Source organism: Diceros bicornis, chromosome 13, assembly GCF_020826845.1.
Source record: "Diceros bicornis minor isolate mBicDic1 chromosome 13, mDicBic1.mat.cur, whole genome shotgun sequence".
Lineage (NCBI taxonomy): Eukaryota > Metazoa > Chordata > Mammalia > Perissodactyla > Rhinocerotidae > Diceros > Diceros bicornis.
The window spans coordinates 43,737,596-43,751,128 of NC_080752.1; positions in this window are offsets into that span (position 1 = coordinate 43,737,596).

The following is a 13,533-nucleotide window of genomic DNA, read 5'->3' on the forward strand; positions in this document are numbered from 1 at the left end:
CACATAAAGTGGAGGAAGATCGGCACGGATGTTAGCTCAGGGCCAGTTTTCCTCAGCAAAAAGAGGAGGATTGGCCTGGATGTTAGCTCAGGGCTGATCTTTGTCACACACACAAAAAAAATACTAAAATAAGCAAATTTGTAAATTGATTTGAATATTCCTCTGAACCATATATCTATGGATATGCTCTACTCTGCCAGATATTGCCAGATTGTTTTTTCAGAATGGCTGTACTGTTTACATTCCTGTTGCCAGTGCACAAAAACTCTTATATCCACATCTTCACCACTCTTTGGTGTTATCTGTCTTTCTAATTGTTGCCAGTTTGATGGATGTAGAGTCACAGCTCTTGGTTGTTTTGATTTGCATTTATCTGGTTATAATTAAATTTACACTTTTTTTTTTGTGAGGAAGATTGGCCCTGAGCTAACATCTGTTGCCAATCTTCCTCTTTTGTTTTTTTCTCTTTTCTCCCCAAAGCTCCAGTACATAGTTGTATATCCTAGATGTAGGTCCTTCTAGTTCTTCTGTGTGGGATGCTGCCTCAGCATGGCTTGATAAGTGGTGAGTAGGTCTGTGCCCAGGATCCGAACCGGCGAACCCCAGGCTGCCAAAGCAGAATGCACGAGCTTAACCGCTACACCACCAGGCTGGCCCCAAGCCTTTTTGTAATAAGCTTTTTTGTATATGAAATTGTATAGACTTCTTAGTATGTGATACTAAGTTATTTATATCCTTTGCCTATTTTTCTATTTGATTTCCTATTTTGTTATTTTGTAGGAATTATGCGTATATTCTAGACATTATTCCTTGTTTGTTTTACAAGTTGCAAATACCTTCTTCCAGTCTGTCAACTTCCTGTTAGCTTTGTCTGTGATGTCATTAATTAAGCAGATGTCTTAAATTTTGACCTTATGATTTGGAGTCTTACTTAGGAAGTCTTTATTTATACCTAGGTAACATAGATTTTCCTATATTTTCTAATATGAGCCTGATTGTTTTAATGTTCACATTTAGGTCTTTAATCCATCTGGAGTCCACCTTTAACGTAGTCTCAAGTGAAAATCCAGCTATTTTTTTGTATTTATCCAAAGAACATGAAATCAATAATTCAAAAAGATGTATGCACCCCTATGTTCATCACAGCATTATTCACAATAGCCAAGACTTGGAAGCAACCCAAGTGCCCATCAATGGATGAATGGATAAAGAAGATGTGGTATATATACACAATGGAATACTACTCAGTCATAGAAAAAGACAAAATTGTGCCATTTGCAACAACATGGATAGACTTTGAGGGTATTATGCTAAGCAAAATAAGTCAAACAGAGAAAGACAAATACTGTGTGATTTCACTAGTGTGGAAGATAAACAAACACATAGATAAGGAGAACCAGAGGGGAAGGGGGTGGGGGGAGGGTGAAAGTGGTAAAGGGGCACATATGTATGGTGATGGATAAAAACCAGACTCTTGGGGGCTGGCCCCGTGGCTTAGCGGTTAGGTGCACGCGCTCCGCTGCTGGCGGCCTGGGTTCGGATCCCAGTCGTGTACCAACACACTGCTTCTCCGGCCATGCTGAGGCCGCATCCCACATACAGCAACTAGAAGGATGTGCAGCTATGACATACAACTATCTACTGGGGCTTTGGGGGAAAAAATAAATAAATAAAATTATTTTAAAAAAAAACCAGACTCTTGGTGGTGAACATACCACAGTCTATAGAGAAACTGAAATCTACTCAATGTTATAAGCCAATATGACCTCAATAAAATACTTTGTTTAAAAATTCAGCTTTTTTTCTCTATATGGTGAATTAGTTTTTCTATCACCATCTGAAAAACAATATTTCAAGTGCTTTGTGATGCCACCTTTATCACATATGAGGTTCCCAGGTATATACTTTATTTCTAAGCTCTCCATTCTATTCCACTGGTCTTTTTCTTTGTTTTAGTGCCAGCAACACAGTATTTTTATTGCTGTGACTTTGTGGTAGAGCCAGTTCTACCAGCAGGGCAGGTATCCCTACTTTTATTTCCCCCTCAAAATAGACCTAGCTTTCATAGACCTTTATTCTTTCACATTCATAGAGTAAGTTTTAGTTTCTCAACATTACTACTGGAATTTTAATTGGAATTTCATTGACCATGTGTAGATTAATTTGGGGGACAACTGACATCTTTGCATGGAACATTCCCTCCCCAGAATTCAGTGTGGCAGGCTCCTTCACATTGCTAAAATGTCAGAGAAGCCTTCCCTGACCATCCTAAATTAAGTAGCACACTCACTCCCCATCACTCTCTGTCTATTTAATCTTTTTCACAGCATTTATTACTATCTGACTTTAGATTATTTATTCACTGCTTCTCTATTAGAATGTGAGATTCATGGGGACATGTGCTTCATTTTGTTCTCTGTTGTATCCCTAGCTCCCAAAACAATACCTGGCCTATGGTAGTCACTCTGAATATTTGTTAAACAAATGAATAAAATCTTTATACTACTGACGTTATCCCAGTTATGATATTTGTTCAGGTCTTCTTATGTCCCTCAATAGAGTTTAAATTTTTCCTTGAGCATGCCAGCCTGCTGTCTGTTTTCATAAATAAAGTTTTATTGGAACATCCACATTGATTCATTTAAATATTGTCTATGGCTGCTTTTGTACTACAATGACAGAGTTGAGTGGCTGCAACAGAGACCACATGGCCTGCAAAGCTGAAACTATTTACTGTCAGGCCCTTTACAGAAAAAGTTTGCTGATCCTTGCTATAGACTATAGTTTAGTTGCTATTGTAGATTGTGTTATGTTTTTTATTACATTTTTAAGGCGGTTATTCCTGGCATAGAACACTATTGATTTTTGTAAGATGATTTCTATTCCTACAAACTTGATTAATAACTCTTTTATAGTTCTGGTAGTTTGCCTGCTGATTATGTTGTATTTTCCATACAGACTATCATATCATTGGCAAGAGCGGCAAGCAGAAAGAGAACATACCTCTTTCACCTTTTTCTCGTTTAGAATTAGCCAGACTCTCCAATACTCTAGGTAACACTAGTGGTAATAATAAGCATCCACAATTTAGTTCTGATCTTAATGCTATTGCATCAAGTTCCTCTATTAAGTGTGAAAAAAAAAAATCATGCGATTTTTACCTTTTGCTCCATTAATGTGGTGAATTATATTGATAGATTTTCTGTTATTGGGCCATCCTTGTACTCCTGGGATAACTCCTAGGCATTGTGATATTATCTTTTAAATACACTGTTGGATTTGAGTACCTATTATTTTGTTTAGGATATGTGCACTATGGACTACCTTAATTGCCATCCAGAGATCTGTGCAATGTGACTACTCCCTATTTTTCCAGCCTCTCTGCTGAAACTACAATCTAAGCACTGTGCTAAACGCTGGGTTACAGCAATAGCTAAGATACAATCGCTGTCTTTAATAGCTCCCATTATAATGGCAGAAACAGACATCTATACAGTTTGTATAGTCATAAAAGCTATGCGAACAAAAGGCTCCTTTCCAAAATGAATGAATCTTTAGCGCTGACTAAGCAGGTCTGCTTCCTTTTCCTTGGATATACCTCAATGCTCTTGCTTATGTATTATCTTCTTATACCCTTTCAACTTTGCGTTTTCCACTCATCTCTGCCTAGGTGACTCCCACACAACGAAAAAGCAAGATCATACAATAGAGAGCATGTAATAGAAAGCATAGTGGTTAAGGGCTCAGGCTTGAGAGATAAACGTAGATTCCAATTCTAGCCATGTCATTTACTAGCTATGTGACCTTGGACATATTACATCACCTCCCAGAGAATCTATTTCCTCATCTATCAAATTGAGAATAATAATAATACCTTCATCACATAGAGGATAGGAAGAAGTAACCTGGGGGAAGGCTTTCAACACAGGTCCTGAGAAGTCACCAGGATTTTCCCTTTCTGTCCTTCTGCGATCTTTCTTGGACCATGAGAAGTTCATGAAGTCTCTTTCCTCTGACCTCTGACATTTGACAGCAGCTAAGTAGCGTCACTCGTTTCACATTCCATCATGTTCCCTATACAATAATTCTTTGTATATCTTGGCTTCTAGCACTACCATTTAATAGCTTTTTGTGTCTTGGGCAAGTTATTTAAACTCTCAGAATGTCTATTTTCTCATCTGTACAACAAGTATAATTACAATACCTACTTCATAGAGTTGTCATATGAATTAAATGATCAATATGCATAAAGACCTAGCAGAGTGCTTGGCACATAAGTGCTTAATACTTGCTAGCGGTCTTCAATTTTAGTGTTATTAACAAGACTGTATGCTTCTTAAAGGGAGGAATTGTGTTTTGTTGTATAGCATGATGGTTAGGAGCACAGACTCGGGAGTCTTGAGTTCACATGTGAACTCTACCACAGGTATGTTGTTCAAGCTGGGTAAACCTCTCTAGGCCTTAGTTTTCTTATCTACAAAATGGGGATGATAATAGAACCCAGTTCTTAGAGGTTGTTGGAGGGATTAAATGAGATAATTCTCTCATTTAGCATTTAGCACAGTGCCTGGCATAAATATTGGCTTATTGATCTATTATTAAGTGCCAGGTAATGTGCTAAGTGTTTTATTTAGCATTATTCTAAATATTTTATTTCTGTGAACCACATAACCCCAGTGCCTAGCCTAGTACTACTCATATAATAAGCTTTCAGATATTTATTGAATGAATGAGTGAATTAGTGAATGCTGAGCTGTAGACCACAAGAATCTTGCCTGTGTAAGCTGGTTTGTCCCAGGTTGACACTCCTCATTCCTCGGCGATGAGTTAGCATGTAAGCCATGAGGTTCAGCATCTGTCAACAGCAGGAGAAGATTATGGAAATGGGGAGTTTGAGATCCTGGCTCTTTAACTCTAGAGAAATCACTCATCCTTTGGTGCTCTAATTTATTTCTCAGAACTGGTAAAATGAATTTTTAAAAGTTGCTGTAGGCAAAAGTGTTAAAATTGACAACACATAACGTCATGGAGAACATGGAGAAAGGAACACCTTTTTGGAGGAAATAAAAACCTGTGCAACTGTCCTTGAGGGCATGTAGCCTAAGGAAATAATTAACGATGTGCACAACAAGGATGTAGTATAAGGTTGGTCATCTTAGTGATGTGTATAAAAGCAAAAAATGGAAGTAATCTAGGGGTCTCATAAAAGGAGAGGGAATAATTAAATGATTCTTCATTCATATAATGAGATACCTTTCAGCCAATCAAAAAATTTTGTAGAAATGAATTTAATGACATGGAAAAATATTCCAGATGGTTATTAATTTTGTGACCTTAAGCAAACTACTTAACTTCTCTGCCTCAGTCTCCTTATCATTAAATGGAAATATGAATATTGCCTTCCTGATAGAATTATCATGAGGATTAAATGAGTTATTATGTGTAAGAATAGTTGAAATCATACCTGTCCCATAGTAAACATTTATAGATAGAAGCTATAATTTTATTATGTGAAAAAAAGTTTAAAAGCGTGTATGGTATGATATTTTTTATAAAAATGTACATAGAGAAAATGGTATGAAAATAAATATTTCAAAATGTTAACAGTTATTGCTTGGTGTTGGAAATATGCTGTACTTTTTATTGTTTTTGCCTTTTTTTATGATGAATGTATATTTCTTGTGTTAACTTAAAAATAATAATAATTAAAAACAAAACAAAATGGAAAAAGATCATTGCTTTAGTAAGGGAGTAAGGGTGTCAGGAATTTTCACCTGTCTGCTTTTTAGCTGGTGTGGCCAGTGTAAGAGTGTGAAGGAGGGGTCAGTCTTCTCCATTCACTTTATTTTATTTTATCTTATTTTTTTGGTTAGCATTTTTTAGCAAAAAAAAATTTTTTGTTGTTATTTTATTGAGGTCACTGTAAAAGGTGATCTCCCCTCTTCTCAAAGGAGAGAGGAGTCCTATGCCCAGGATGCCCTGAGGCAGTGGCAGGGTCTTAGCTGCTTAGGGCCCAACAACATAGCACCAACACTGAACTCTAGAGGTGGACAGGATGTGAATCATCACACTGGCCTTCTGTCAAGTTGACTCTAATTGTTTCTATGTTTTTCTTTGGAGGTGTCAGTGTGAAGTGATGAGATTAATTTTTAAAAAAACAAATATATCAGAAGATAAACATCTAAATAAGCGGCTCCCTTCAAAATACTTATTTTGAGAAACACACTTATTTGCAAATTTTTGCCTTTGTTCAAATAATTTTCTGGATTTTGGGGGGGGACGAAGGGGAAAGTCAAAGAGATTGACTTCAAAATTAGCTTACATAAAATATTTTTCTAGCTCCTAATTTATTAAAATTGTGATATCAACTACTTTTAGATGCAGTGAAATGGGCATTCTATTATTTATAGTGGCATTATAAATTAGTGAAAACATACTGGAAAGAAATTTGGAAGTAAATATCAAGAACCACCAAATCCTCATACCCTTTGATCCAACATTCCCACTTCTGGTAATCCAGACTGAGGAAATAAGCAAAAGTATGAAAAAAGCTACATATATTTCATAATAATAAAAAACTTGAGACAACCTAAATGTTCAGCAAAAGAGAAGCAGTTAAGGAAATTCTGACACATCCATTTGGTGAAATATTATGCAGCCATTAAAATTATTATTTTGAGGACTCTGTAGCAACATGAAAATATACTGATGATATAATATTAAATTAGGTTAGCATGTTACAAATTATATGTACACCATTACTACTATTTTTAAAACTGTATATTAAAAAAAGATAAGCAAAACACACCAAAATTATAATGGTTTTATTAAAGAGATAGGCTTATGGGTAATTTTCTTTTTTGTTTTAATTTAATCAGACTTTATTGCTTTTGTCTTTAAAAATTAGTTTATTTTAAAAGGATAAAATCTATGTAAGAGCCATATATAAAAATCAGTCCTATTTCATTTTCCCCTGTACCCTATTTATCACCAACTTCTGATTATTTCAAAAATCGAATTTATCGTTATAGAAGATGAAGATTTGCTGCCAATGAGGATGTTCAAAAGAATGTATCATAGACCCTGTAGACATTTCTGAATTGGGTATCCCAAAAATGTTCTGGAGAGTGGAAACATCCCTGGAGTGAGTGCATTCCTTCCAAGGTGATGACAACTTGAAGTAAACAATAATTATTTGTATGTATAAGGTGTGTCCTGTTTTTAAAAAATCAGTCATAATACTGTTGTGTTTAAGGTCAGCCCCAGACTGACTTTAAATTGGGCCCATTCCTGAAATTCAGTCCTTATTAGATGTGCCTGATGAGGTACAGGTACAGGTAATAATCACTGTTACCATTTATTAAGCACTTACTATGCTCTGGGCACTGTGCTAAAAAACTTTGCAAAAACTATTGCATTTTAAACTCTTACAACAATCTTTTGAGATTGATTTATTATCCTCATCTTACTGGTAAGGAAACTGAGGCTCTTAGAGAAACGTGGCCAAGGTCACAGCTGTGAGAAGCAGAACTAGATTTTAACCTAGACTAACTTCAGACATATCCCCTTAAGACTCAACTGCTGTGCTGTACTGCTCTTACTATTTGCATAAGTTTATTTGGGGGGCTTATATTGATGAGGAGGAAGAGAAAAGTTTGCATGGGGAAGACAGCCTGATGTCCCACTGCCCAGCCTTGAGGACTGGCCTACATCTGAGTCTTGTAGGGGCTGCAAGTTAAAGCTGTTTTCCTGTTTCATTCCAAGTTTCAAGAGGAGTTACTCTGGGGCCCAGGTGACAAAATGTGATAAGGTAGAGGAGAAGGTAGGGAGAAGGACCTGGCCACCCATTTCCAAAAAAAATGGCCATGAAAACCCTATGAATAGCAATGGAGCATTGTCTGATATAGCAGTGGAAGATGAGAGGATGGCACCAAAAAGACCAGGCACGGTTCAGCTGTGCTGTACACAGGGTCTCTAGGAGTTGGAATTGACTCCATGGCACTAACAACAAAATAGGAGAAGGATTTCTTCCACCCTTCTTTGACATCCGCTCCACTTTGTTACAACATGGATTTTGAGGAATTGCCCTGTTACTTTGAGGTGGACACAAGCTGGCAAGAACATCTGTGTTGGTGAGTCCCAACCCAGGCCAGGAACCCCAAGAGGCTCCTTGAGCAGTGACATTGGTGGCCACAGTGGGAGCAGATGAGTGTGACGGATACTCCTTGTCTATATCTGGAGTCTTATGAGATACCTCCCAGGACTCTATCATTTAACCAGATAAGACTTGGCAGGTAGGAGCAAAGGAATGATTTATTCCCTGAGTCCTGAGGAAACTCAGGTGATGAGGACTTACAGTCCTACTTTATACAGAAAAAGAGTTTGGGCAGCATTTACAGAGCCCTTATGGACATGGGTTACCTGAAATGCAAATACTGGAGGAACTCTAGTAAATAGCACTTGAAGAAATGGGAAAAAATAATAATCCAATGAAGGGAATGTAGAAGTAACATTAAGTGGGAAAAGTGTTTCTAAAATAACATTGGCTAAACCTGAAGATCATCAGAATATCCCCAGTCAACCCAATTAGAATCTTGGGGATGTGGACTCAGGAATCTGTATTTTTCCCTTCTTAATCTCTCTAGGTGAATGTGAAGATCTCTGGTTTAGGAACCATTGTTCCAGGCAACTCTGTTCACCAGAACTGCAAATCATTTTCAGGCATTCAGAAATTAGATCTTACGGTTGGAAGCAAAACCATGCCCCTCTTTACTGCTTTCTAGGAACTGGCAATCTAATTAGAGAAGTGAGGACAGATCTCATAAGGACTTCAGGTTTGGAAGTGGGTCTTGAAAGATGAGTACAATTTCAACATGAAGAAAGAGAAGAACACGGATGAATGAAAGCACATGGTAGCTGAGAGGCCAGTGAGTGCTTCAACTTCAATTTGTACAAATAAACTAAGATTTGACACACCCATTCCTCTTTTAGGAACTCATTCCAGGAAAATTATTAAGGTTGATACCCTTTGCTGTATTATTCATGATTACACGTAAATAAAACCTAGAAAGAACCAAGATATCCTATGGTAATGCTAGAAAACAATTTACACAGTGAAATACCATGCAACTATGTAGAGTGCTGTAGAAAAATGTAATGCATGGAAAAAAGTTCATGATATATAAAGTGAGAAAAATGGGATATAAAACAATATATCTGGTATGATCCCAATTTTAAAATGTATATGTACAGGCCGACCCCGTGGCTTAGCGGTTAGGTGCGCGCGCTCTGCTGCTGGCGGCCCGGGTTCGGATCCTGGGCGCGCACCAACGCGCCGCTTCTCCGGCCACACTGAGGCCGCATCCTGCATACAGCAACTAGAAGGATGTGCAGCTATGACATGCAACTATCTACTGGGGCTTTGGGGGTAAAAATAAATAAATAAATAAATAAATAAATAAATAAAACACTTTAAAATAAATAAATAAATAAAATATATATGTACATGTAAGTGTATATGTGTGTATTCTAGAAAGAGATACAAAATGTTACTGGATGGTACTATTATGCATAATATTTTTTTCCTTTTTGCTTATCTGTATTTATGAATTTTCTGCACTAATTGTGTTCCCCCTTTTTTGTGTGTGTGAGGAAGATCAGCCCTGTGCTAACATCTGCCAATCCTCCTCCTTTTTTTTTTTTTGCTAAGGAAGACTTTCCCTGGGCTAACATCCGTGCCCATCTTCCTCCACTTTATATGGGACGCCGCCACAGCATGGCTTGCCAAGCAGTGCATTGGTGTGCTCCTGGGATCCGAACTGGCAAACCCCGGGCCGCCACACTGGAGTGCGTGCACTTAACCACTTGCGCCACCGGGCCAGCCCCTGTGTTCCCCTTTTGTAGAACATTGTATTAAGGAAATTTTCAAACACAGCCAAAAGTAGAAAGAAGCATATAATTAACCTGCATACACCCATCACCCAGTTTCAACAATTACCAATACTTTGCCAATGTTGTTTCATCTCTCTATCCCCTCACACTTTTTTTTCTGGAATATTTTAAAGCAAATCTCAGATATCATGTTATTGCATACTTAAATACTTTAGTATGCATCTCTAACTTTATAAAGATTTAAACAAAAAATGTCATCGTTACATCAAACAGAATTAACAACAGTTTCAAGTAAACTATGTGTTTACTTGATACCACATGATACTCTTAATATCACATGATATTAACTTCTTAATAGTTTCTTCATATCACATGATACTCAATTATTATTCACATTTTCCTCATTGTCTCAAAAATGTCTTTTTATGGTTGGTTTGTTTGAATCAGGATCCAAAAAAGGTCAACATGTTACCTTTGGTTATGTCTTTTAGCTTCCTTTTATTCTATAACATTTCCCTCCTCCCTTTTTTTTCCATGCCAGTCATATCAAGTAATACAAGAATCCAGATAATCTGGTTTACAATATACAGCTCAGTCATCTCCAGTTGGTGGTCCCCCACAGAGAGGTCTCCCTGTCCACCTCTGATCATCCCTCCATGTGGCAGAGGGAATATTTAACTCCTACCCAACAGGAACTTCCACGAGAACCTTCAGATTCAACTGAGAAGAACAAACTCAGAGAGGAAGGCCCTGAAAGGTGACTACCACTCTCTCGACAGTTATTTAAACCAGTCCCAGTTCCTTTGGACTGTCTGTTTCCTGTCTGAGGACTCTGATGATTGCTGCTAGGAAGCCCATCCCCTTTTGGAGACCCTGACCTACCCTACTGGCCTCTCAGGATGATCTTGGGAGTAGGAGGGTACTGGTGTGGCCAGGGGATGGTGATGGTGACTTCAGCCCCAAAGCTATGGTATTACTATCCCCTTTTTGCTTGCCCTATTGCCCGATTCTGGGAGAGCAGGAATCTCATCACAAAACTGGTCAAGACAAGCTGAATGAAGGTAAGAATCAGGGCCAGACTCACCTGGGTCTGTAGTCTTAACTTTAAAAAGAGGATACAAGAGCAGCCAAGTTCTTGAAAGCAACAGTGTCCAGTACCTCTCTCTCTGAAGTCATACAGCTCCAATCTGGATAGGTGGCCCTGTATATCTGGAGCACAGTTGTCATCCTAGAATGTTCCTTCCAGCCTCTTGGGAGTTCCCTTTGCTTCTCTCCTGTGTTGGTTCTCCTGTTTCCTGAATCCCATAACTTTCTTTCTCTCTCTTTTTTTTAAATTTAGATATAATTGACATACAACATTATATTAATTCCAGGTGTACAACATGATTTGATATACGTATACATTGCTAAATGATCACCACAATAACTCTAGTTAACATCTATCAGCCTATATAGTTATAATTTTTTTTTCCTTGTGATGAGAACTTTTAAGATCTACCCCATAACTTTCTTTGCCTTCTAGTTTTGGTGGACCATATCTGCCAGTAGCTTCCTATGAAAGGACATGTTAGAGGTAAAATGTTTAACACCTTGTATACTTGTATATCTGATTATGTTTTATCCACATGTTTTAATGATGGTATTGATGGTTTAACAGGGTATAGATTCCTAGGTTGAAAATCATCATCTTTCAGAATTTTGAAGGCATTCCTCCCTTCCCTTCTACTTCTAGTGTTGCTATAGAGAATTCTGAAGCCATTCTGATCCCTGATCCTCTATATGGGACCAGTTTCATTTATCCTTGGAAGCTTATAGAATCTCGTCTTTGTCTACAGTGTTCGGACATTTCACAGTGGAGAGTCTTGATGTGGGTCTATTCTCATTCATTGTGCTGGGCATGCAATGGACCCTTTCAGTCTGGAAACGTGTGGAAAATGTTCTTGAATTATTTTATAATTTCCTCAACTCTTTTTTATATATTCTCTCTTTATGAAACTTTTATTCAGCTGTTGTACTTGTTTGACTGGCCCTTTAATTCTCTTATCTTTTTTCCTCCTGTTTTCCATATCTGTGTCTTTTTGCTATACTTCCTAGGAGTATAGCAACATTCCTCAACTTTATCTTTCAATCTTTCTATTGGCTATGACTTCTGCTTTCATATTTTTTCATTTCAGAGAACTTTTTTTCCCTTCTGAATATTCTTTATTATTGTTCCATATATTCAGGTATATTTTCTTCTCTTTGAGGATATGCATGATAGTTTTTAAAGTTTTCTTTTCTCTGCATTGTCTCAATTTCTTCCAAGTTTCTTTCTTCTGTTTGTTTTGGTCTGTTTCCTGTGAGAGGAAAGCCTCATGTCTGGTAATCCTTGCCTTTCTGCTCATGAATAAACGTAGGGGACTAAGAGCTGTTTGCAAGCTCTGTGCACAAAGATGAGAGCCACTGACTGTGAGACCATTTGTCCATGAACCAATGACCATGAGGAACTATTAGCTGGGAGACCTCAATACTATTATCTATAGATCTTTCATATCGGGCTTCATTTTCTCCAAAGAAAAAGACTCATCTGCCCAGGGGGTAAAGGTCGGCTACCAGCATTCTGGGAACAGAGAGTGAGAAATGTCTACTGATTCCCCTTTTTTCAGTATAATGCCCTTAACTGTGCCCAGTGACCCGGATTCCAGAGATTGTTTGTTTTACCCTCTCAAGAGAATAAACCTCCATACTTCTGCTGAGGCAGAGGAGGGGCAGTCACCTAGAGGGTACAGTGAGGGAAGGGAACTATGCGTTCAACCAGTTCTTGTTTTAGCTTCTCTTCACCTCCGCTTCCAGGGATACCAGTGGCATATGTTCATTACTGAACATATCAAGCTGCTTCTCAGCTTTCTCCAGATTCTCGTCGAGGATTCAGCATTCTTGGGTCTGCCAAGCCTATAACCACTCATTCATCTGCTTTCCCACCTGCAAAATTCTGTTGTATTTACTGCCCCCTCTCCCTTTCCTTATGCTTGAAAACAATCCTTTACTGGAGTTTTAGTAGGATTGGGAGGGAAGGGAGTAGATAGGAAAATTAGATGCATGAGAAATGAGAAAAAGCCACTGTCTTTATCCAAAACTCTTTAGTTGTTTTTTATGGGATCACACTATATTCCACTACTTACAGACAGGCAAATTACTTGGATTTCTCTGTGCCTCAATTTTCTCCTCAGCAAAATGGGAGAAACAATGGTACCAAGTTTATACTATTGTGAGGATTAAGCAAAATACCGTAGTTACTTATTTTTAAGGAACGCTTTTTTCCACATTTTTATATCTCTGAAATCAGAAAGTTTAGCACATGTCCAAGTATGTTGTAAGCATTCAATAAACGATATCTTAGGTTCAATGAAATATGGTACACATACGATGCACTTTGAAGAGTGCCTGAAATAAGGTGTGCAATAAATGCTGAAGACAGGATTATTATTATGCATACTAAACTATAATTAACATTCTGAAACCTGTTTATTCTACTTACTACAATCGTGTCCATTCTTCTACGTCAGTAGAAGTAGATATACCTTACTCTATTTAAAGTTATATGATATTCTATAGAATGGATGTACCATTTAATCATTCCTCTGTTGACGGATATTTATATTT